The sequence below is a fragment of the Pseudopipra pipra genome, chromosome 10 (assembly GCF_036250125.1).
Source record: "Pseudopipra pipra isolate bDixPip1 chromosome 10, bDixPip1.hap1, whole genome shotgun sequence".
NCBI lineage: Eukaryota > Metazoa > Chordata > Aves > Passeriformes > Pipridae > Pseudopipra > Pseudopipra pipra.
The window spans coordinates 2,365,039-2,390,560 of NC_087558.1; the positions used below are offsets into that span (position 1 = coordinate 2,365,039).

The 25,522-nt window shown below is 41.1% G+C and overlaps 1 long non-coding RNA gene across 1 annotated transcript; it reads left to right on the forward strand.

Annotated features, from left to right (window-relative positions):
* The first annotated feature begins 1,259 nt into the window (after window positions 1–1,259).
* Window positions 1,260–24,672, forward strand: LOC135419424 (uncharacterized). Its single transcript, XR_010432979.1, has 8 exons — window positions 1,260–1,607; window positions 7,252–7,346; window positions 8,534–8,624; window positions 9,961–10,029; window positions 11,374–11,930; window positions 19,310–19,360; window positions 20,962–21,321; window positions 21,463–24,672. It is a non-coding gene; the product is annotated as an uncharacterized LOC135419424 (long non-coding RNA).
* Window positions 24,673–25,522: the final 850 nt, after the last annotated feature.

Genomic DNA, 25,522 nt, shown 5'->3' on the forward strand with positions numbered 1-25,522 from the left:
CTCGATGAAAACCAGATTGAAGCTGCACCGTGAGTGATCCAAAGGGTAGATGGGGTTGGCTTTTAAAAAAAAAGAAACAAATGGGCAAATTCTGTTCATACAGTGCTTGTTCCTCAGTTTTTTTACAGAGGGAGCCTGTAAACTTACTTTTACACTTACTTAGCCATGACAACCTACATCTCAACCCTGATTTTGCCAAGGTAGGCACAAGCACATGAGGGAAGGGCATAAAGAAACTTGTCTCCGGCACACTCTGCCCCATATGGACACAGTCATGATCTGTGTATCCAGCCAGCTCAGGGCTTAGGGAAAGGAAAGTATCCTAAGGGTTTGTTTTTCCATGGTGGTGGTGGTTGGGGTATTTTGGGGCTTGTTTTTTTGCTGCTCTCATCAGACCCTGACCACAGAGGACGTGTCTGTCTCATACTGCTGAGCAACAAAGTTGAAATGATGGTCTCCAACATCATGTTATGGAGCTACAAGAGAGCTAGAGAGGGAATTTTGACAAGGGCCTGGAGTGACAGGACATTGGAAACGGCTTTAAGATGACAGAGAGCAGGTATAGGTTAGATATTGGGAAGGAATTCTTGGCTGGGAGGGGGGGGAGGCCCTGGCACAGGTTGCCCAGAGAAGCTATGGCTGCTCCTGGATCCTTGGGAGTGTCCAAGGCCAGGTTGGAGCAACCAGGTTGCAGCAAGGTGTTCCTGCCTATGACAGGGGGTAGAATGAGATGGTCTTTAAGTTCCCTTCCAACCCAAACCATTCTAGGATTCTGTGATCATTCTACCAGGGGAAAACCATCCCAGTAACTAATCTCCACCACCCAGTGCCTGGACGGTGCCAGTCCAAAACGTGGTAGCATGATGACAATCCCTCTCCAGGCTGTGCTGCTCAGCTTCTGTCCACATGGACCAAACATTTCACCCTCTCAGGAGGCTCGTCAGAGTCCCATTAGCATTAATTTAATCTCAGCCTCATGGATATGTTTTCCAAATGTTGCTCCTCTGTCTCCACACCTGCAGAAACATCTCCTGGCCCTTGAACTTCAGAACTGGGGACTCCTGAGGGTCCTTCACTTGCGTGGGCAGAGCTGTTGTAATTTGTTTGATGACTAAGAGTGATCATGACAGCAAAAACCTGGTTCAGAAAGTTGCTTTGTGTGTGTTTTACAGGTGGCATTCAGGACAAAACAATTGTACTTGCTCTGAGCACCTGGGGGTGCTTCAGAGAAGAGCCACTCCGGGAGCTGGCACCTTCTCCCTCCTGCATGTGACTTTCTCCAAAGGTGCCATTTTTCTCACCTTCAGTTTTCCAGCCAGGCTGCTGCTCCTGCTGGCTCTCCAGAGCCTCTCCAGCGAAACAATTCCTCCTGGGATAAGTCCCTTCACCCGTTTCCATGGCAAAGAGTGAGCACCTTCTCTTTTATGCTGATTCACTGATCTGTTCTTTCCCCTCAGGAATTCATACTGGAGAGCGTGTGGAATGTGGCAGCTCCTCTTTGTCCTGAAGAGTTGTGTCTGAATGGAGCATCGTCAGGATTTAATTACAGCCCATTCTCAGTCCTGAACATCCTCAACAGCTCGTGGGCTGTTGATGGAAAAGTGGAGGTAAGAGGCTCAGGGAAGGCAGATAGATCAAATCCAGACATGCAAAGAGAACAGTGCTCAGTAACCCTTAGAAAGCACAAGGTCTGAGTGGGGAGTTGGTTTTCTGTGTTTTTTTTTTTAAGGTTGTTTCAGTGCCATCAATAAATAAATTTAGGCACGTCACAACTGAGCTCTTATGGACGTCAAAATTAAGGAACATCAAAAGAAATCTTAAATGTAGTTTGCTTAATAATCTTTTAGGGTTTGTTCCACTGCTGTTTGTTTTTCCAGCCGTGGTTTTTTGCCCTGCTGTTTCCTTGTTTGCCTAATTTCATGAGGAATTGCTGCTTTGGGAACATCATGGAAGTACCTTTGGAAGTACCAAACGTATTGACCAAACAATTCTCTGTTCTCTACTCCCCCAAATTTTTTTTGCAAGCCACGTGGAAGGAAACCACGTGCTGAGAATCAGATTCCATGAGCAAGAAGAGACTATGGAATCAATTTAACTCCTGATCATGGTTTGACCAAGAGTCTGTTTGGGTTTTGCTGGGTTGTAATGCCATGGAAGGAACCTTAGACCTAAAATGCTGTAATTGAGCATATTAATTAGCAGGAAACAATGCCCTGGAGCTTAATGGCTCCTGGAAGGTGGAAAAGAGACAACCTGACAGCAGCCAATTAGGTCAAGCAGCAGGTACTTCATTTACTTGTTTTAGGCAGCCTTTAAAAGAGGTTGGGAGTGGAGATGCTCAGCAGAGATTGCAGGAGGTGGGAGCTGCAATTTGGGGCAGTGCAAGAGCACGTTAAAACTGGGTGCTATCAACAAAGTTGTTACTGCTAAAGAGGGGTTTGGCACTTGAGGGAAACAGGGCTTCTGGTGATAAACTGGGGATAAAATATCTAGGATCAATTATACAGAGTTCCTGGGAAATGTGGGAAAAAAAAAATAAATGTGGAAGGAAGATGAAGAATCGGGGAGGGAGAAGGAACAGCCAAGTAGGTGAGGAGAGAATCGAGGTTATTGCAGTGATAACCATTAAACAGGACTGTTTGCCAAGACCTCCCACTGTAAAATAGCAGGGAGGGAGTTTTGTGGACCAGGAGAGGTTGTTCTTATATATTTCCATATGTCACTGCAGTGGGGTTAAAGAAGGGTCCTAAAAGTAGCCAGCATGGGAACACAGTGTTATTGCAAACCTGCCATCACAACTGAGAGAGATCCTGAGCAACCAAATTAAAATAAAAGAAAAAAAAGCTAATTTTAGCTCAGCCCCTGAGCCTAGTGTGGGACAGAATAAACCCAGTGTATTTGGAAGTGCCTTGAGGCTTTCCCAGTGCCTGAAAGGTCTGCAAATCCAGCAGATAATGCTTTTCCACTGCTGTTATCACTCCAAAGATAACTCAGCTCCTCTCTATCTCTTTCCTGATGTAGGTTCTGATAAGTATCCGTTTCTTTTTGTGACCTAAAGCAGCTTTCAGCAACACGGGTATATTTTAAACTTAGATATTTGCAACCACGTCACAGAATAGTCACAATCCCAGAGGACACACAGAACCCACTGGATCCCTAACCCAAGAAGGGATGGGGAGTTTTCTGTGTGTGTTTTGTGAACTGGTCATTAAGAACATTTAATATGTAATTTATCAAATCTGGGAGCAGAAATTAACCACTTGCAAAATAGGTGAAGTAGTTCAGAGGAAAATGTTCTTGCACAGGAAATCTGATTTGCAAAGAGGGAAGGGGGAACTGCGTGAGAGGAGTAAACAACTCCAGAAACCCCTGGGACACCCAAATTGGGGGTGAAAAGGGTCCCCAAACTACTGGGTGTGAGACAGTGGATTGTTATATTAATTATTGGCTTGGAGAAACTCAAGTGTGTGTGTGTGGGGGGGAGGAGACAAGTTGAATTTCCCTGAATTTTAAATAGATGTATTTGTTGGGTGTAAGCAGAACCTGCACCCTGTGAGTTGTATTAAATGATACCCATTTAGGAACAAAAAACCCATATCAAAACACACCAATCTCCCTCAAAACTGGCTTGGCAGCTGTGGTTTTGTGTTGTTGGATGGGGCTTGGAGCAACCTGGGACAGTGGAAGGTGTGGAAGGGTGGAACTTTAATGTCCCAAACCATTCCATGACTGTATGAGACTGAGTTTGTGGGATCTTCCCCAAAACACCTGCTAAAATTCACAATGTGCAGTGAGCTAAATCAATAATTCACACAGCTCAAATCCCAGGGCTTTCTCTCCAAACTGGGAGCACTTTTAGTTCACTTACCTGCTCTGCAGAAGAATATTTTTTGGTAAATTTATGTATGAGAGAAGGTGCTTAAAAACAGGATTTCTGTGTGAATCCGTGGAGTTTGTTCTTACAAAGATAAGTGGCTGAACAAAAGTGAACAGCCCTAACTCTCACATGAGGGTCTTCAGGAGGGATGTCAGAGAGCCTCACAAAGGGGATGGGGAACCTCTCTCCTGAATCCAAGGGGGAGAGAGAGGTCTTCACACCAGGACTGTCAAGCTGTTGAGAACAGACATCTCAAAGAAATTCAAGTGCTTGGCTTGTAAAATGAATTTGGCCCCAAAACATCTCCAAATATCCCCAATATCTCCATTTCCCCATTGCCCTGGGAGAGAAGAATCTGCCTAGAGACAGCAGTCAAGTTTGGCATGAGCTGCTCAGAGCATTCCCATTTTGCCTCCTGATGTTTCTGATTTTAGTATTTTGTAATTTTATTACAATATACCTTTCCTTCAGCATTAAAAAATGCTTTCTGGCCCAAAAAAACCCCATAGAAAATAAATAATAGAAAGCTTTGCTATTTCCAAAATAGTCGAAAATATAAAAGTCGGAATAGTTTAATTCCAAAATTCAAAAAATGCCAAGATTTCAAAAAAAGATTCTTTGGGAAAATCCCTGTAAAGACGTATTTCATGTTGCTCTTTTGGTGGGAAAAAAAATACCTTTTCTTTTTTTTGGACAAAGGTTATTTTAGAAGGTCAACTTTATGTTGGAGCAAAGCTTCTGGTATAACTTTCCATAAAACATATTAATACTGCAAAGAAATCTGGTGATTAATGCATTGCTTTATGATTAATGTGTCGCAAAATGATTCACAGGTCTCTGAAATCAACACAAAAAATGCCATTTACCCTTTTATTTTTCTCCTATTGATTTCAGTATAGGTTAGATTTTAACTTTCAGGCTTTCCCAGCAGGAAACCAACCCTCACAATTGTTTCAGACAAAAAGAAACGACCTGTTCTTAAATAGGAAGTCACTCTGGTTGTAATATCATTACTGGGGGTAGGACAGAATGTTTGCCTGCCCCTCTGTGGGGTCTGGAATGTTCCTTCTGAGTGATGCCTGTCAATTCTTTTGTGTTGGCTGACTCACAGAATGCCATTGCAGAGGGGAAAAAAAAAACCAAGCCCACACAAAAGAATTGTGAGTAATGATATTGATGGGAACTAAGAGCAAATAATGATGCTTGGAAAATAAAGCTGCACATTCAAATCCCCTTAGAAAAGTTTGGGGTAGGGCACAAGAAGTGGGTAACTTTTATAAGACAGGGACACATTGTGTTCTTGTCTTTATTCCTGCAAAAATAACCTTTTCACCTGGAATTATATCGACTGGGTGGCTGTTTAGAAACCATCAAATATTTCTGTGGTTTGAGTCCTTTTTTTTTGTAATTATATTTTTCTTCCATCCATCCTCTTTTGTTTGTGCCGGGAAAGACGCTTCCTTTTGTTCTGATTTTTATCCCCTTTCCCCCCCAGAGAATTGTTATATCTGGTTTTATTCCCTCCTCTATTGTTTTCCTAAGATAATCTCCTTGTTTCCTTTCAGTTTGTTGTTCTCTTTGCTTATTTAGACTCGTTGTTTGTGCCTTCCCTTACAAACCTGCCTTGATCTCGTTTTGCTCGAGAAGAATTGCTCCACTTTGAAGCTGCATCTAGTTCTGCTTAGATTTTTTTTTTATTATTATTACCATGACAAATCCTTTTATTTAAGGGTATCTTGTTAAGGGAGCATCTTGTTATCTCTGTTCCTCCCTGTCCTCGGTGGGTTTGAGGTTTCTCTGCTGCCTTTGCTGATGAATATTGTTTTGTCCACTTCAAACATTAACTTGTGAAGGATGTGCCACTTCCCAGCTGTGGGTTTTCTCTCTAATTTTGTGTTTGATGTGGGGTTTTTTTATCTCTGAATCACCTGCTGCTGGAATTTTGGTCATGCAGGGGTCGAAGGTTCACTCAGTGATGCAGTTCCACGTACAGGATGCTGAGTCAGTGCCTGGGAGGTGTTCACACAGTCATTTGTGCTAATTACAGTTATTTGCCCGAATTTTAACCAAAAATCTGTTCTTTATATTTTCTTGACAATTTATTCACGAAATTACCCTTTTTTTAAAGCTGAAAACTTCCCTATTATGTCATTTTTTTTTCTCAAAATGATGTTCCTTTTTTAATACCTGCTTTTAAATTTTGTATTATAAGGCTGTTTTTAGTTCTCCAATTTTATTTGAATATTCCTGTATTCTCTCTCAGGGTGATCAAAGGTAACATTTAACAGAGAAAAAATGTCAGGCCTCATTCATTTGCTAATTGCAAGTGAGGAAGAGCCAGTTTAAAGGGGGTTAAATTGATCATTTGCCAGTGGGAAACTTCGAATTTAAAACTTTCAATATATTCATAGACAGTTTTTGTGGAGAAATTTTGAAAAGGCAAAAAAAAAAGGCATTTTTAAATTCTGAACAACTGCTCAATGGTGCCACTGGCTTTGTAACAAAAGGAAATTTTGGGAAGTGTGTTCTTGGTGGTGTTTCTATAGATAAATATCAGATAAATAAAGGCACATATAAGTAAATTTTATATTGAGGTTATGCAGGGAACTACACTTAAATAGCTTTACTGGAGGTTCATTTGGCCATTCCCATTGCCTCTTGCAATGAAAATGAGCATGGACAACTTGGTCTCTCTTCTGCAGCTCTTGTTATTGGGGAAGAAGTTGCTGTACAAGATTCTGTGGAAGTCTCTGCTCCTCCAGACCCAGTTCAGTTGGACTTAGAGCAGGAATCAAACCCATTTACTGGGTGAAGCTTTAGGATCAGTGAAAATGCATTTGGGAACACGCTCAGCTGCAAGTTCATAATGTGGAAAGTGTTCTTAAGTCATTTCTGGAGTGAATTCCACATTTCTTGGAGTAGGAATGTGACCATTCCTTACCTGTACAACCCTCAGAGGTCCAGCTAATTACTGCAGCCCATCAGAATCACTCTGATATTCTGTTAAAAAGCTCTAACTGGGGATGTGCTGCCAAAGCTGAGGGACATTAACAGGATGAAGTGTGGGGAAATGTGGAAATGTGGAAATCAGGGCCTCCCTGACTGATCAGGTTGGCAGTGGGGGCAAAACCTCATTTTCCATCCATCCTTCCTGTCCTGGTTTACTGGGAGAGGTTGGGGCTGCCAAGGGGTTGGGTTGGTGCTTTAGCACAGCCTGTTCAGCCCCTCTTTGTGGCTGCAAAGTGCTTAATCCTTTGAACTCTCCCCCATCCTGCTGGTTGTACAACTGCTCTCAGTTCCGTGTCCCTGCCAGTGTCTTTGTAAAGGGACATTAGATGCCAGCATTTTTATTGCATTTATGATTTCTCTTTCAGGTCATAGCCTATGAGACTGCAAGTGGGGCTCTGACAGCCCAAGGAGGAGATGGAGCCTGTCAGCAGCGAAAAGGGTTTTCTCTTCCAGCTGACAGGTAAAGGGTCCATTCAGTCTGACAGTCCCCTCAGAAAAAACCACTAATTAACACTTGTCATCTGCCACAGTCACAGGTAATTCCCACTCTGGCAGGTCTTTGCATGGATTCCCGTTATTCCTTTGACAACTGGACCATGAAATCTAATTTTGCCAGGATGGAAAACGATATCAGTGTTTGTGCCAGGTTTTGAAATGCATCACAATGAGCAGGGAAGTGTCTGCAGAGCTCTGGGAGCACAGAAGTGCTTCTCCCAGGACGAGGGGCATTGCTCTGACAAGCTGCAACAAGTAATTAATTACAAACAGCAAATTGGTCTCACGGGGCAAGCTTGGAGGTCATAAAAAAAAAGCAAAAGAAAACCCAAACAACTTGTTGATGGTTAACTGCAATGAGGTAATTAATGAGTGAGTGCACAGAGACAGCAGAGAACAGTGCCTGGCTTTCATCCTGTAAAATATTTATGATTAATGAAGTTATAGTGCTGTGAATGCACACTGAGCAATCCCTCTGTGACAAGTAGTCACTGGCTGAGGAACAGTCACAGTACCATGGAATATCCTGAGTTGGAAGGGCCCCACAAGCATCATCAATCCAGCTCCTGACCCTACACAGGACACCCCAATAATCCTACCAGGTGCCTGAGAACATTGTGAAACTGCTTGTTTGTTCTGAAATGGGAATAAATGAAGAAGTTTTATGCACTCATGGCACCAACAGTGACATAGTAATTCAAGTAGTAATTCAAGAAAAATACTTCCCATTTGCAAGGAGATGAGAATCATCTGTCTAAACCCACATATTTAGTATATTCTTTCCTGGGACACCACAAACAGAACATGAAAAGGGTTTTCTCTTCCAGCTGACAGGGGAAGAGTCCATTCAGTCTGACAGTCCCCTCAGAGAAAAAACCATTAATTAACACTGCCACACTCACAGGTAATTAATTAATTAAATCTGCCACACTCACAGGTAATTCCCACTTTGGCAGGTCTTTGCAGAAGTCCAAGCAATTACTGAGACAATTTGCACCCACTGGAGGGGATGTAATTCTTGCCCTTTGACATTTTTTTTCTTATCTTTTGAATAATTTTGCTTGTAGATAGGAATGGGAAGGGGGGAAGTAAGGAAACTGCACACAAACAATAAATATGTCTCTTCAGTAGTCATGAACTGACATTTTACAGATGCAGAGTTCTACTCCATGTGTGCTTTGAGGTGAAGGAACATCCTTGTAGTTCACAGAGGAAATCACAAATCCATGGCTTCTGCATTAAGGTTATGCTCAAACATTTTTTCTACCCCCATCCCTTCTCCCCCTTTCCATCTTAGATATCAACCATTTCCTCCACCTCGGGGCTTCGCTCTTCCTCCCCTGGTTGATTATTTCCCCAACTTTCACCTTTCCCCGGCACTAACTCCATCAAATTCCACAAAATAGCAATTTTCCACTTTATGTTGGAGCATTTGTTGGTGCTGAGGCTGTAGTACCACACATCCCCTGTGTCTGCCAGTCACCAGCACTCCATACCTGCCTTGATTGATGCTCTTATATCTCTTGGAATTTGTCCTGTCTCGCTCCCCCCTCCCTCCCCTTCTTTTTCAGGAGCTGCTGCTCTCCCATAAAACCAGTTTATATATCAATCAATGTTAGATGGGAATTTAGTGGTAACATCTGTGAGAAGTGCTCTGGTGTTCAGGGAATGGATAAAACTGCAGGAAAGTTTGGTGCTTCCTAAAGTCCCTAAATACTCATCCTATAAAACAAGATTTACAGTGTTGTATCCATGGCACGGAAGTGCTCAACTTACTCCATAATATTCTTGGAAGGCTTTGCCTTGTCTGCCCAGCTTGGATTTGTGAGTGTGTTTGTGTGTGTTAAACTTCTTTTTGCAGCTGTTTTTAGCTTTTTTTATCCGATTTTATTGTGCTGTAAACTTTTGGTGGAAAGCTGGGTAATTTCCCTCACCACAACGTGCTAAAAAAAACTTGTGGCTATAAAGTAAAAAAAAAAAGAAAAATATATATATATATATGTAATGCTGTGTTTGCCTCCAGCCTTGTTTCATTTTGCCTCTGCCTCTGTGGCCTTGAAGGTGATGCTCATTTTGCAGAGGTGGCTTTTTAATTAAACTTCTTTTCTTCGTCAAACTCAGCTCTCAAGGATTTTCAGCTTCCGCTGGCTCAGAGTAGAAAAAGATTTTACTGAAAATCATAAAGTTCTGAAATTTCAGAATGACTTACCAACTACAGGATGCAGGTTTTTTAAAATATATTTCAGAAATTCACCCAAAACTCTGAATATTTTCGAGAGATAATTAAGCTCAGCCTTAATGTTAAAGCAACTGGGTGAGTAGAAACAAACAGAAGGGACTTTTCCAAACTTCTGGCTACACTGAAATATAAAATTGACTCTTTTAAAACACTGAAAGTTGAAAAGGGCAGAAGAACCCACAGAGGAATAGCAGGAAAATTGTCTTATCCTCCATTTCATGTTTATTTTATGTGAGCTTTCTGTATCTGAATAAATTATATGGACTTTTACATCCTAAATGGCAGGGCATGGATGATCAGTTCCTGACTGCCTTTCAAATGTCCTAGTTTTTTCCTCCAGGTTTTGAGGATTTAACCTTGGAAGTGTCCATGAGAGGCCAAGGAAAATAATGAATTAACTTAGATCTTGGTGAGTGGGCACTACTCAAACTTTATGAAAAAATCCTGGTGATTTTTTTTTTTTTTTTACCTCAAAAGTTTGGACTTCTTGGGAATAACATCACTCAAAGTGTCAACTCATGATGATAATGATGATTATTATTATTTTCCTGAGCAGGGAATGTGCTCCATTCAGAAGATAAGGATTAAATTCTCTGTACAATAGATTTCCCTGCAATTTTTGCCTTTTCAGCTCAAAGTTTTCAAACAAACTTCAGGTAAAATGGGGAATATTGGTGAGAAATGTGGTGTCAGCCTAAAGGAATGAGGTAGTGACACATTTAAGTCAAGCAAGAACTTGGCCTGGAAATGTAATTAATGTCTTTTTCATTGAGTGAATAATAATGAAAGTGTAAAAAATACCTAAATACTGGAATACTTGAAAAAGGAAAAAAAATAAAGGAATTAAAGAAGAAAATATCATGACCACCAAAAAAATTCTGAGCAATCTGTAGGTAGTATTTAAGGGCTACTTGCAATGTGAAACATAGAAAAGGATGATTCTGCATTTAATATTAAACCATAATAATTTCAAATTATTCACAGAAAATATTAAAGTGTGATTCAGTTTTCCTTAAATATCCACTTTAATTGATTATGAAAAACAAAACAAACAAATCTTTGAGCAGTTTTTATGTAACAAATGCATGTTTTGATCACTTGAAAGCTGTTTTCCCCCTTTTTTTGTTCTGCTTCATTTGTGTATCCAGCCAAGTTTCCAGGTGTGTGGGGCAACAGAGAGATGGGTAAAGAAAATGATTGATTACAAAGTTACCAAAAGACAGAACAAGTTAGGAATGAAGTGATCATTTTTCTACACAGGGAAAGTTTCTCAGGGGAGAACCTCCAGTTCTGTTCCAGGGTGACTGGGTTTAAATGTGTTTTTAATGAGCTCGGGGAAAGTGCTGAACAACAGGAGCAAAATTAGGCAGATTTGATGAAATTATTCAGATTTATTTGGCCAAACAAGAAAAGATGTTGGAGGGATCTACAGGAACTAGGAGGATAAAAGATAAAATATGTATGTGCATTATTAAGGTTAAAAAATAGTTAATGAGTGTGGAAAGGAAAAAAAAAATATTTGATGGCTCTGGGTACAAAACCCAACAAGGATTTTTGCCTGTTTTAGTGCTGCTCAGAAAAACAAACCAAGTTTTGAATTCCAGGAAGGAAATAATACTTGAATTATTATGGGAGAACTTGTGAATTCAAGATTGGAGTTGTTTGAATCAGAAACAAGGAAGGAAGATGATTTTAGTTTATCTGTGGTACAAAGAAGGGAAGTTGCTCAAACTTGTTGTGTTCCATATTTCAGGAGTCCAGGGAGAGCTGAGCTGGATTAGGATTGATTTAGGATGGACTCGTGCTGCAGCAATGGGAATGGAACAGATTTAGGTTGGAATCAGACCTGGAATTCTGGGGTCTAAAACCCACCCTTGAATCTAGAAGCACCAAATATCCTTGGAGTCACAGCCAGTCAGGAAAAAGCTCCCTTTTTCTCAGTTTTCTGGCCTCAAATACCTATTACAGTTGTCCCAACATCCTGACTTGAGCAAGTGGCTTCCACCTGCACTCCAGGGATTTTTGGAATGTTGTCCCATAAAATCACAGGAGGTTGGAAAAGACCCCTAAGGTTGAGCCCAACCATTAACTCAGCCCAAATTCACCACTAACCCACGTCCCCCAGTGCCACATCCACCTGTTCTCTGATCTCCTCCAGGTGATTCCACTGCTCCAGTGCCTGACCAACCTTTCCAGGATATCATTTTTCCTGATATCCAACCTAAACTTCCTCTGGAGTAACCTGAGAAACAGCTGGAAGAACATTGGATCAAGCCTCTCCATGAAGACACGTGGATATATCTGATGCAGGTATATATCTATTCCTTATCTAACTTTACATCATGTTTTTCCAAAAAAAAAAAAAAAAAGAACTTTTTTTTTGATGGTAAAGCAAAGAAACCACATTTCTTGAGGTGCTACAGCTATTCCTGCTCTTTAATCCAGGGATGGCAATCGATCTTGTGGTGGGATTGCTGATAATAATGGATAAAGAGATGCTGTGATTCCTGAAGATTTCCTAACAACTCTTGTGATCACTTGTTCCATGTGTTCTTGTTTACCTGATTTCTACACTTCACAACCAACAAGACCCATGTCTTGGTATTTTCCTGGCTCCTTTCTGCTGCTTCAGAGCTGGAATTTCTCCCGGTGCACTTAAAAAAATCGGCTTTTTCAAAAGCCATTCCTTGAAGTGAGAGGTGAGAAGTTGCTGTTTAAGAGCAGGTTTAAATTCCAAGTGAAAAATGCTTTACTGGTGTACAGCAACCTGAGATCTTGCAATATCTTCAGCTGCTATTTCAGTCTGTTCTCAGAGACTTTAGGCTTCATCCTGGAACATCCCTGGAGATTTGGGAAAGCAAATATAGCAAATGCCAGTCTGCTCTTTATAAATGTAGACTGGAAATGTGTTTCAAACCCAAAAGTTAAGCTGGCAGTATCAGGAAAAGCTCCATTTAACACACTCTGGGTGATTTTTTTTTTCAATGACAGCTCTTGATCAGATCATTTCACTATTAATTTTGACTGGGTTGGGTGAGTATTCTTTAATTTCAGTTAAAACTCTGCGTGGTTTTACACATTCCATGACATCTTTCCCAAGGGTTGCAAGTATTATGAACACCTGATTTCTTTCTGGATAGTTTAGTGGCTTTATTAGTTCAGAATCAGCTGATTTTAGAACAAGGCAAAGGGAATAAATACACACTCCAATTTCTGCCACTGATTATACTCTCCTTGGCCTCTTGTCACCCTATTTCTCACCCATCAGATTTCAAGGACTTAAAAGCAATATATTAAAAACCCATGCAAATATGTGTAGAATTGTTCTGTGTTCCAGCAGATCCCTTTGGAAGATGAATCCACACGTAGGACTCTGAATTTGGGCATTAAATCACCAGGTCCATATTGAGTTATGCAGTAAATTTGATCCTCCATCACCTTGGAGGATCTCAAAACTTACTGCAAACAATGAAATAATCCCCATGAGTGGAGTTTCACGTGCCCCTTGCCCATCCCATCACTTGGATGTGAGTGAAAGCAGGACACAAAGAACTGATGGTCTTTCCCCTTGAGCTGCCTTTGCAAAGGGATTAATCTGATTTCTTTCATTGGATGTCTGAGTTCCACTCAAAGACATCCTGTGTTTGGAGAGGAATGCAAATCTGTGGAATAAATCTGATTCTGGTGTCTCCTCCCAGCAAAATCAACTCCCCGAGTTATGTTTAGCAGAGGGAGATGCTGCTGAAGTAGGGAAACAAATCTGTCTGGGCTTTCAGTGGGGCTTGGTAATGATGAAAACCGATGCCTTGAATGCATTTTTGTTCTTGGTTTTGTGCTCTCTGGCTTTATAAACCCTTGAAAATTGCTATAAATACAGCTGGGCACAATGCAGCATAAACAGAGGAAAGCATCAAACTGTCCTCTGTATTTTACAGTTCTATACATTTCACTGAAATGCTTGTTTAAAATATGGATTGCTCCTTGCATTTCTGTGATCTCCCAAACATGACAGACAGAAGAACAAGGGACTGTGAGGGATTGTCATTCAGGTCTGGAGTGTCACCAGTCTGAGAGAGAGGAGCCCAACGGGGTGAAAACAAACCTTCAGCTGCATAAAAAGAAGTAACCGAGTGAAGACAAATATTCAGCAGCATAAAAAGGAGTTTTTTGACCCCTTCATGTGTCAGTCATTCCTGCTGTCCGTGGTACAGGAACACACCTGACAAAAAGGCTGAGTTTTATTGCTCCTTTCAGGTGCCCCTAAATAACCTTTGTTGTTACAGCTGCCAAGACTCACCTGATAAAACATGTTTGGACTCTGTTAATCATCCTTTCTCTGGAGTCAGAGAAGTGAGGAGACAGTTCATCTTTTCTGAAGGGGAGAGAATAGAATTTAAAGCCTCTGAGTGTGTTGTGGGGTTGGGAAGCTGTTCCACACCCCATTTGTGTGATATCCCAAATTACAGCATCACAGAATATGCTGAGTTGGAAGGGACCCAAAAAGGTCATGGAATAAGGGACAGATATTCTGGAATATTTGATAAACTGGGCAGTCTTCTGGAATTAAATGGGGCATTCAGTCTAGAAAATAAAGGCTATAACCCCCTCTGGACATGTAAGCCTATGTCTTGATCTGAAAGATTAAGGAGTTTCTTGCCTTTTGTGGGCAGAGCTGTCCTGAGGCCCCACTGAACACAGGGATTTTGAATACAGGCACAAATGAAAAATGTATTCAAATGATGGATTAAAACCTCCTCCCCCCATCTCCATCAAGGTTCCCTTTTGTCTCTCTGCTTATTTCCTGAAATTTAAATAAAATTCCGTGTCCTGGGCTGTGGGACAATTTGCCCTTTGAGGCCACTTCTCCTTGGTGGTTTTGACGTTCAAGGCAAGAACTGGACCTTTCTGAGGATTAAACACATCAACTGAATTAGATAAAGTTTTTATTAATCCTCTCAGGCAGGTTTCAGGAGCCCCTTCAATTGGCAGAAGAGATGAGGAGGAACAAGCTTTACCTGCAGGTGCAATTTCTGTGATTGGGATGAAGGAGGAAATAAATGACAACCTCTGGTTGTCCTCTGGCAGCACCAGCAAGGAGTGTTTGCATTTCCTCCATCAGGAAAGACTCAGGAGAAGGATATTTATTAAGTAATATCGACTTATCCCATAAAACCTTTTATTTTCCTTGAGAAATTTCTTTAATCTCACTTTAGCAATTGGATTATCTAATGCTGGAGCTGGTTTTCCTAGAAAATACAGTTGATATTTATTATGGATTTTAAATTGCATGTGTTGTTATTTCTCCAGATTTCCCTCCTGGCCACCTGCCTTCTTTTTTGATTCCACATATCTTTGTGAAATCTTAAAAAAATCTTCCCCAAAACAATATTTCTGTAGGTAAGTGATGACAGTTATTAAAAAAATGACTTTACTTTGGTTCCTATCAATCCAGGAACACGTTGGATGGCTGACACCACCCTTAGATGTGTAGGTGGAATGGTGACATCCACATGGATTCTCCAAACCTTTAACCCACAAACTGATTTCTCCTGTGGTGACTCCCAGTCATTTAAAACACGCTTAGGTGTGTTTAATTGTTTTTGGTTAAGAGCTGAAATTATAAACTCTTCTGACGCGAAATTTAATTTAATATTTTTGCTGAAAATGGCTTTTTTTTAAAAAAAATGTCCCCAAAAATTATAATTAGATCCTACAAATGGCCTGAGAAAGGGACAGCCCTGTGCTGGATAAAAAAATGAGAGGGAAAATCATTGGCCAAGCACAAATCAGTGTCCCAGGGGCTCGTGTTGGACTCACAGTGTCGTTCACAGCGACGTGTCCACTTTTCTCCCTGTGAAAGTTGCTACTGAGAGTATTTTAATCCTTTCTCCTCTGATCCCTGGGCACACACAAAGAGATTACTGCAGTCCTTTAAAAGACAGCTTTTCCTCTCACTTCCACGTGTTTTCTTTCCACTCTCATGTAAAAAAACCTACTATATTTTAGCAGGGATCAGAGCAGTGTGGAAACGCTCCATGGAATTCCCTTCCCTGGGCAAAGGGAGCTGTTTGAAACAGCTGATACTTTGATCTGACTTGCAGATGAGAGAGGGATAAACAGGCATTTCCCAGCATTTTGCCCACGTTCTTACTTGCAAGAATAAGGCATTGTGTGTAAACAGTGGATCTACTGCTTAGTGGATTATATTTGCATAAATAACAGAGAAAAATGACTGTTTATCTGGTTTCCTCCTCCCCTACTTCCACAAAGCCACACTGAATCTCAATGCATGCCTGATTAAAAAAAAATCAATAAATGTTATGGAGCAATTAAAATAATTAGAGTTATTGTTTTAAATAGGAGAAACACTTGTGAATATTGCCCAGGTATCCATAAATAACAATACTAAGTGAACAACAGCCTGTTTTCCTGTATAATGCTCTGTTTGTTGTCCTGTATCTGCTGTTATAAATCATGCAGGATGTTCCTCCAGCTCCTCAGATACTCAGAAGCAGCTTTTGCCAGGTCAGGAGTTCAGGAATGTGCTGTTTGCCCAAAACATCTGGTTTACATGCTCACCTTCACCCCAGGTGAGCGATGGCACAGGGAGAGCATCATTATCTTTGGAACTGTGCTTGGTTATTTGTACAGGAGCCGTGGCCTTATTGAAAAAACATGAATATTGCCAACTGCAGGCAGTTGGAAGGGATGGAATGGCAAAAAAAAAAAAGTGTTTGTGGAAATAAAAACTTAAAGAATGAATTCCAACAACTTTCTTTTGTGCAGCAGACAGAGGGGAGGCGAGGGATGGAGTGCAAAGAGTGAGACTGTTGCAGTGGAATAATCTGAGAGGCTGTAAAAGCAGAATTTGAAGGAAGGGAAAGGAAGGCAAGGACTTCTGTTGCAGAAATTTGTGGAAAATGGGGATATTTCAGCACAGGCACTCGTAGAAAAGAGAAATGTTTGCAGAGGGAAGGGGCAGATGGGACATTTCCAGCATGGTGGTGTGACAGGAGGAGATGCATCCATGGTACTCCATCTCCATGGGCAGCAGGAATCACTTGTAGGGAAGGGATTATGGTGGGAGTAAGGCCAAAGGTTTGGAACTCTTAGAAACCTGCCTTAAAATGCCTAAGTTTGTCTTTTGAGGACAGTTATTTCCCACAGATTTCTCTTGTCTCCAGTGTGAGCTGCTCTGCAGGAAAAGGCCAAGCCTTGTTATATTGCAGTGGAACAGAAGAGCTACCACGTGTCAAAAAAGGTCTTTTGGTTTCCTTTTACGTTCACAGCAATGGCAATTTTGCCTTTTTGGGCTGGGGTGGCTGTTCAAGCTGATGTAGGGCTGGGAATGTTGCTCTGACCCCCCCCCATACACATCCCAAATCAGGTTTCTTGGAAGTTTGCTATTCCTTGCATGTGTTGTATCAGCCGTGTCCAAAACCTTCCCCATATTTATATTCCTTTGTTCTGGTTTGTGTTGCCTCTGTGAGGCTTCTGTCACACAAGAGACCTAGCTCTGGGATGTCCAGGAAAACCTCTTTCATCTTGACTTGGGGAGAAAAGGATGGAAAAGAGCAGCAGGGCAGGAAGAAGCTTTGATTCAAAGCAAAGGTGAGACCTCGCTTCCTACTTGCTGAAATAATTAATTGCATTTATCTTTACAATCAGACCTTCAAATTTCATTTTGGCTCGAGCAAAACAACCCAGACTATCAGTACATGTTATCTTTTAAGTCTCATTTCTTGGCATCCTTGTATTTCTTTATTCATTTCCTGTGATTTCACGACACAGCAGAGCAATGGAAAAAGTGCTCTTAATGGCAGCTTTCATGGAGCTTAATGTCTTTGTACTAAATTCAATTTAGGATTTACAACACTTTCAGCATTTTGCAACTAGGCTCTCATATTGTAGCAAACCTGTCCTTTTGGTAATACAGGTATTTCCCTTGTTAGCTCGAGCCTGTGGCTTTTATGTTTTGATGTAATGATTTGGTCTAAAGGCCAAAAATGCTGTTTTCAGGTTCCCCTTCAGTTGCTGACTGAGAAATAAATTTACTGGTGTGCAAAATGTAAAACAAGAATGTAATAGAAAAGGCTTGAATTCTCAGGAGTGGAGAAATGTGGCATTGCAGCCTTGTGCCTGATTTTCACAGGTCTCAGATGATCTGTGGCAAACTCTAAATGGGGATAATGCAGAAAATGGGCACTTGGATTCTTTTTGTTCCAAATGTCTCAGGTTGTAAAATCCAAACTGCTTTTTACACAATATTTGTGCCAGTCTCTGACTCGATATAAGCAAGGAATGGGAGGAAATGGGATCACCCAGATTCAAACAGGAGGCTCTGCTGAAGTTCCCAATTATTAAATGAACACAAAGATATAGGAAGAATATCTTGAAATCTGCAGTGTATCCATTACATCTACCATAGAGTATTTCCTTCAGTATTCTGCACCTTTCCTTCAATAACTGCACCTTTCAGGAGTTGACTTGAAGATGACAATTCATCTACAAAATTTAGGGGGAAAAAATCAGAAGAAGATAAACCAGGAGAAGTTTATAATTTGGCAAAGAGGAAAAGATCAGGTTTAAAAAGAATAAATCCCACTTTCCCCCCATTTCCCACCCCCCCAAATATCACTTACTCTTCAATAAACAAAAACTAGACTAGGAAAACCTGTTTGCCTGGTGAATAATTTCAGTATTAAAGTGTAACTGTGCTTCCAATTAATTCTTATTCCATGATTGGAAAAATCTTGTGGACTGATTCTCATGGGAATTTTCTCAGAGTTCCAGTCTCCAGGGTCCTTTATCATGGATTTCTCTCCACTCTTCAGCAGCAGTTGGGCTGCAGTGAGTCAATGTGTTCACAGTTGGATGGGTGTGGGCAGCAGGAATTGCAGGAACTGGGATGTGGGATGGACAGACTAGATGTGAAAACACACACATCAAAAAAAAAAGGGCTGGGAAGGGACTGCAGAACTTCACAGTTGCTCCTCATAGACCAAAACACAGATTTTACACCAAACTTCACAAATGTAGCAGCTGGCATGTCGCTGCAGAAACAAAGATTCCCACCAGGAGAGGTTTAATTTGGCTATTAGGAACAATTTCTTCCTGGAAAGGGTTGTCCAACCCTGGAAGGGGCTGCCCAGGGCAAGGGTGGAGTCCCCATCCCTGGAGGGATCTAAAAACCCTGTGGATGTGGCATTTGGGGACATGAGTTAGTGGTGACCTTGGCAGTGCTGGGTTAAGGGTTGAATTGATGACCTTGGAGGGCTTTTCCAACCTAAACCCTTCATTTTTTGATATATAATGACACTGGGTAGACATCAGTCATTGGTAAAATCTCTTTTTGGCAGCTGGGTCTTCTGGTGAGGGCATAAATCAAGAATAGAAACTTAAACACTTGAATAAAATGCTTTTCCAAAGGACCTTTTGGAAATTTAATCCTCAGTCTGGGTACAGTGAAGGTTTTGGAGGTGGGAGCAGAACCAGGCTGGAAGCAACCACTTATTTTGAACTGGTGGCTTCAACTCAACCAGTTATTTTGAACTGTGAGTGATGAACAATTCTGGAAATAACCTCTTTCTAAAGTTTCTAAAGCAGTGTGTGAATCCAGGATGCAGCAGAGATTGTGGGGGATTTTTTGAGTGTTTCTTTTTTTTTGTTTTGTTTTGGTTTTTTTCCAGAAATTTCTACCCATACATTTGAGGACAAAACTACACCTCTGAGCACTTCAGGTACAATGCATAGAAACAATTAATTTTTTAATGGGAAATAACATGAGTAATGCATCATTACTGATTAGCCCAGGAAGAGTTTATGGCACTTTCAATTTTAGCCATTAATAAACAGGCTGATCATTAACATTCATTTCCTAGGAGTGCATTGGATATCCTATTATTGAGTTATTATTGCATTATATTATTGAGTTGTTATTCTGAACACACAGCCTGCTAAATGTGGTATTTAATTGTAAATTACTGCTTCATTGCTCCATGCTCTAAAACCACAGGACGATATTTCACAGTTTTAGTGGTTTATATCTTAAACTTTGGGGTTTGTCACCACCTATTTGTGAAAACTTTCTTTTGTGAGGAGTTGGGTTGCTGTTCGTTGCTTCTCTCTAAATCATGATTTTGATGAAACTTGTATGAGCTAAAAAATGGGAGGGTGAGAGTTTAATTCTTCTTGAAATGATGTGTAATGCTTGGAAGAATCACTTGTACCAGGAGCCTTCATGCATGTTCCCAGAATGGTTTTTTATATAGGAAAAGTGAGGAATTTAAGAGCTGTTTCAATCCAGCTTTTTGTGGAATGGCAAACTGATTATCTCTTGATTGCTAAAAGCACGATTTTAACCTGCTGAACAAATCTACTGTTAATATTTTACTGCTTATATAAATGTATATCACCTTATAAATGAGGAATTTCCATTTAGGATCGTGTTAATGGAAAAGTTCAGCTTCCCAGTCAACAGGATGATAAAAGTCACTGGGTTTCAGACTTTGGTTCCATTTGGGTGTTTGTAAAACTCAGTGACTGGGCCCCAGAATGACAACAGAGCACCTGGAACATTAGCTGCACTTCTGATCCTTGCAGTCTATGAAAAGAGGAAATTTAGTGTGGGGAGATATTCAATTTCTGAGCTTAAATATTGGGTTTGCATCTGCATAAGGGAATATAAAATTCAATCTGCCATCTGAAGGCCAGGGCTCTGAGCAGCTGGTGAAATCATTCCGAGGTGGATGTTGTTCAGCTGGGGGTGTGGAAGGAGTTTGTCCTCTTGGACCAGTTCTTGGCTCTTGAGAGGGGTCTGGGTCACCAAACCACACATCAGCTCTGGGTCTTTGTCTTGGCTTTCATTCCAGCTGGGAAGGATGTCTGTGGAAAGGGAATTTAGGGATTTATCTGGGAAGACCTGTATAATCCTCACTTTTTGTTCCTGCCTTCAGTGGTTACAGAGCTGAGGGCACTGGAGGAGCAGGAAGGAATGAAGATGAAGGGGGGGAAGGAGATGGTTCTGGTCATAAAAGTTGCAGGAGAGGCACAACTTGTTTTATTGATGTAAAATTCCCTGGGGGCCTCAGTGACTTCAGTTCTTAAGACAAAGTCTTGGAGATGTTTCAGAAAGGGATATTCTTCTAAATGAATTTATCTGTCTGTGGAGTGCTAAATATAGATTTCCTCTCTGGTGATTTCTTTAACTTTGAGCTTTCTGGCTTTGGTAAATGATGTTTGAAGCTCCTGTTTTCTGCACCACCTCCATGGAAGGTCTGTTACTTAAAAACTTGGGATGACGAGAACAAGAAATATTTTTCTTGGATTTCCCTTTTTGCAGGAGAGGTTGTTCCTGCTGTTCTGCCACTTCAGGATCTGTTTCCCCGGGAACACAGACATGGAAAAAATCTGCTGACATGGTTCTGCAAGGGAACCAGACTGTTATTGCAGAGGTGTCAGTGTTGTGAGACTTTATTGGAAATCTGGGAAGATTTGTGTCGTGCCTGGCAAAGGCCTGTCCCAGGTGGTATGAGGTGGCCCTGAGGTAGAGGGGGAAAACAGAGCACCCAAAAGATGTTCAGAGCATCTCCTGAGGGATTTTCTGCCTTTCTCCAAACACCACAATATTTTAGGATGTAGTTTAAGACATAGGACAACTCTGCTTTTCCCCTCCAGACAAACTGAGCTCCTTCTTCCCAAGGTAAGAAGCCCCTTGTTTGGGTATTTTGTACATAATAAATGCCCCTATATGCCAATGACAACACCACAAATGGATTAGTGATGCATAAAAGGTTGTTCCTGGCAGTGCAGTGGCACTCACAGAAGCTCCTTCTCTTTTCAGGAGCCTCAATTACTTTTCTGAAGCCACTGGGACATCACAAGGATAATTCTGCCTTTCAAGAAATCTCTCTTCAAGCTTCCCACTGATGGAAACCCTATGTTGCTGAAAGGTGGCAATTAATCCTTAAACAAAGACAGATTGCTTGTCATAGGTTCCTGCTGGCCCAGTCACACCAGAGCCATTTCTGGCTGCTCAAATCTGACTTTCTGATGTTATTGTCTCCCCCCATCTCATAAACATCTGACAGACATTTTCTTCCAAATAGGAATTTCTCTTTCATTTTGCCATTATGGCAGCTCGAGGAGGTGTTTTTCATTTCATAACAACATCCCTGAGGGCAAATAGCTGATAGAGAGACTAAATTCCCTAAAGCAATTTCCTTTGCTATCCAAACCCTCTCCTCCTCTATTGGTGCAATCAGAAGTGGGAGATGGATAAAAGCTACTTGGTTACAAGTTCATCTCCTGTCAGTGCAGGAGTTGTTCTCTGCAGTTTATTTCTGGTGTTTTGACCAATCTGTTATTTCAAAGTTTATTGTATCTGTCTGTTCAGAGATAGAAGTTTCTCCTCTTAGTCAGCCTAAATTATCATCTTCCTTTTTTCATCCTTTTTTCCTCCCCTTCCTCTCATTTCTACTTTCTTGCAGCTGGAAATTACAGAACCTCACACCTTTAATACTGACAGGAAAGAAGTTTTTTTTCCTGGAACGATAACAAATTGGGGAAGTCTCATGTAAAATTTTATTTCTATATCTTAAGATAAATCTGGGTATGAGACATAAAAGCTGCTGGAGAAAAGAGCAGGCTTAGGATCCTGGTGTCTCTGGAATTGTTCTAAGACACCATCTCTGGCTGAGCAATGTGTAACAAATTAATTTGATAACTGTTGGCTTCTCCATGGGTTTTGTAGGGTTCTTTTTGGTGTTGTGTGTGATGAACATTTGCTGTCCACTGCTGGCTTTAGCAAATCTAACAATCCACTGGAAAAGCAAGAAGTGGAGGAGAGTTTTAGGCAATTTTTTCTCCTTTCCCTGTCATTCCCAGTGTTGGCAGCTGTCAAACCCACACACCAGACAGATTTTTGTCAGGAAAGGGAATCAACAGTGCTGCCTCTGGAAGAAGGAGTTGTAGGACTTGTCCCCAGCCAGGACTTCAGCTGAGTCCCTTTTTGGAGCTGCATCCCGAGGTGCTGGTCCCTGGGAGGGAAGGGCAGGGGACAGAGCAGTCTTGGCACACTGAGAAGCCAAACTTTCTGCACGGACAGCAGTGCTGTGGAAAAGGGGCTGCTTTGGGAGGTAGGAAGAGGTTAATAAGCACTGAGAGAGGGAGAAAGAAGAAATCAAAGCACAAAAAGAAAATCTTGCTCTGTCTGCTTCAGCCCTTTGGTGTAGAGTTGCTGGCTCTGCTTGGCCTGCCCCCTTTTTTCCCCAGTCTATTCATAGGGATGTATTTAACACTTCTGCTTGCTTTAAAACCCAAAAGTACACCAAGGCTAAATATAAGCATCTCTCCAGCTCTTTGTTCTCTCTTAAAAAGGCTGTAGCTGAGTCTTCACTCCCTTGCACCTTGAGATCCTAATTACACATGTCAGATGAGGTGTGGGCTGCTACCACCAACATCAGAGGAGGATTGGCTTTGATGTCTTACACCTTCCCTCCACCGACTGAAATCACTGCCAGAGGTGCAAGACAGACTAATACCTCCCTGTTTATCTCAATGCAAAGCTTTCTGATTAAAATATTTGAGTGAAACAGTGCACTGGTGATACACTCCTCGATTTTTAACATGCTGCTTTTATGAAGTTTATAAAGGCAAGTTGATCAATCATTGCTGTGCCAATTCCCCTCTCACATGGTCAGATGGGGACACACAGCGTGGCCTTAAAGGCAGTTTGAAATTTTAGTTCAATAATATTTGTGATAAAGCTTTTTACTCTCATGGAAGAGTAAACTTTATACTTAAGGTAAGTTTAACATTTTTTTTTCATCAATTAAGCCAATGTATTTTCCATAGAATTGCTGCAATTATCTCTCTCTAGTCCCTGAAATGAGCTTGTGGTGAGATGGGGGTCAGCCTCTTCTCCCAGGGAACTGGTGGCTGGACAAGGGGAAGTGGCCTCAAGTTGTGCCAGGGGAAATTCAGGTTGGATATCAGGGAAAATTCCTTCACTGAAAGAGTGGTTAACCATTGGCACAGGCTGCCCAGGGAAAGGGGGGGGAGTCACCATCCCTGGGAGTCTTCAAACAACAACTAGAAGTGGTAGTTTGTGATGTGGTTTAGTGGGCAGGGTGGTATTTGGTCAAAGCCTGGACTTGATGATCTCAGAGGTCTTTTCCAACCTTAATTTTATTGAATCTATGACTATGAGCTCTTTATTGTGATAACTGCACAGTTGCAATCATCCTGTTGCACCCCATGGCACGGTGTGTTTGCTGATATTCAGCACTCCAGAGCACATTGAAATTCCCTCTCACTCTGCTTTGTCCTTCCCTGGGCCTCTTTCCCCTAATTTCAGTCTTTAATGTGTAACCAGGATCCCATTTCCGTGGAGGCTCTCTCATGGACCTGTTTGTGGTGATTAAAGCTCAGCAAGTCCAGGAACCTTCAGACTTTGTTCTCTGAGAGGAACCTTTCATTTAAAATCCCTTAACGCCCTTCTGCTCTTCTGTGGAAATAATAAATAATAACAGAGGTCCTTACAGATAAGTTATTTTTCATTTGCACAGAACCTACAGTACTACAGGATAGTAAAATATGCCACTATAGGGACAAACCCCTTTGTGCCTTGATAAAACATCAGGGTCATCCACATTTTTTGGGCACGGGGGATAAACCCTGGAATGAGTCTTATAAGGAAATGTGTCTCGTAGTAAACAGGTTTCAAAGAGTTGTTACAGAGCTGCCACGATTTCAGCTTTGAGCAAGGAATGCTGTAAATATCAATTGCTGTTATAAAAAGCAGTAATTGTGATTTCCAGGAGTTTTACTTTCTTATTTTATCCTGCTGTTTGTATCCCACCAAGAGCTGTAGCAATATAAAAATACATGGATTCATTCAAATGCTCACTAATACACTGTTTAATTCAAATTGTTCTTAAATAGCTTCCTAAATTCTATTTCATTTTGTTATTTTGGGATTTATTGCTGCTTTAGTTCATAAAGCTGCTGGATTCCAAAATCTGAATTACAGTCCCTCTGCAGTTTTTTGTTTTTTTTTTTTTTTTTTTTTTTTTATACAAGAAGTTGTACACAAGTATTCTTGATTACTTTCCTTTAGTTCCTCGTGAAATAATAAAGTAACAGCTTTTTATGCCCTATTTAAAATTTGAGTGCCAGCCAAACTCTGGTTTAGCCTCCATTTCAAGTGAGTTTGCTCATCATACATTCCCACCACACCATAAACCTCCCCTCACTGTCTTTGCTGATCACTCCAGAGATTCCCAGCTTGGGAAATTATTGGTCATGCTTCCCTAACTCTGCTTCCCCCAGGAATGTAACCCTTAGGAAATTCATACCTTGAGCTCCCATTCCCTGATTTCCAGAGATGTATAAGATTCCAGGAGCAGATGGTGTAATTTGGAAGGTCACCATTCAAGGAGGTTGGAAAACTTCAAGTGAATGTTTCCATTTTCTACAACCTCACTGATTTTTGGGTCTGGTAAATTTACTTGGTTGATCTTAAACTCATTTTTTCTCTGAATGGTCCTCTGAGTTTTCAATTAAAGACCTAAAAGGACAAGATTTAGTTTTAAGTCCTAATAATTAAGATTCCTGTTGATGTAAAAGGACCCTTCACCCTTTTTGGGGCTCCTCATGATGCCAATGTTTGCTCTTCTGGCAACGTTCAGCCAAAGCTGTGCAATGTAGTGTCTCCAGTTTGAGTCACACGAGGTAAAAATAAGGCTGAGTGACTCTGGAAATCAAAATCTGTCTGTGATGGTTCAAAGGGTGGGGAGAAAACTGCAGAACTCAAAGTCACCCTGTTCAAAACTGCTGCATGACTGGCAAAACACGTTCTCCCCCCACCATCCTCTCTCATGATGAATTTCTGAGAAATTAAA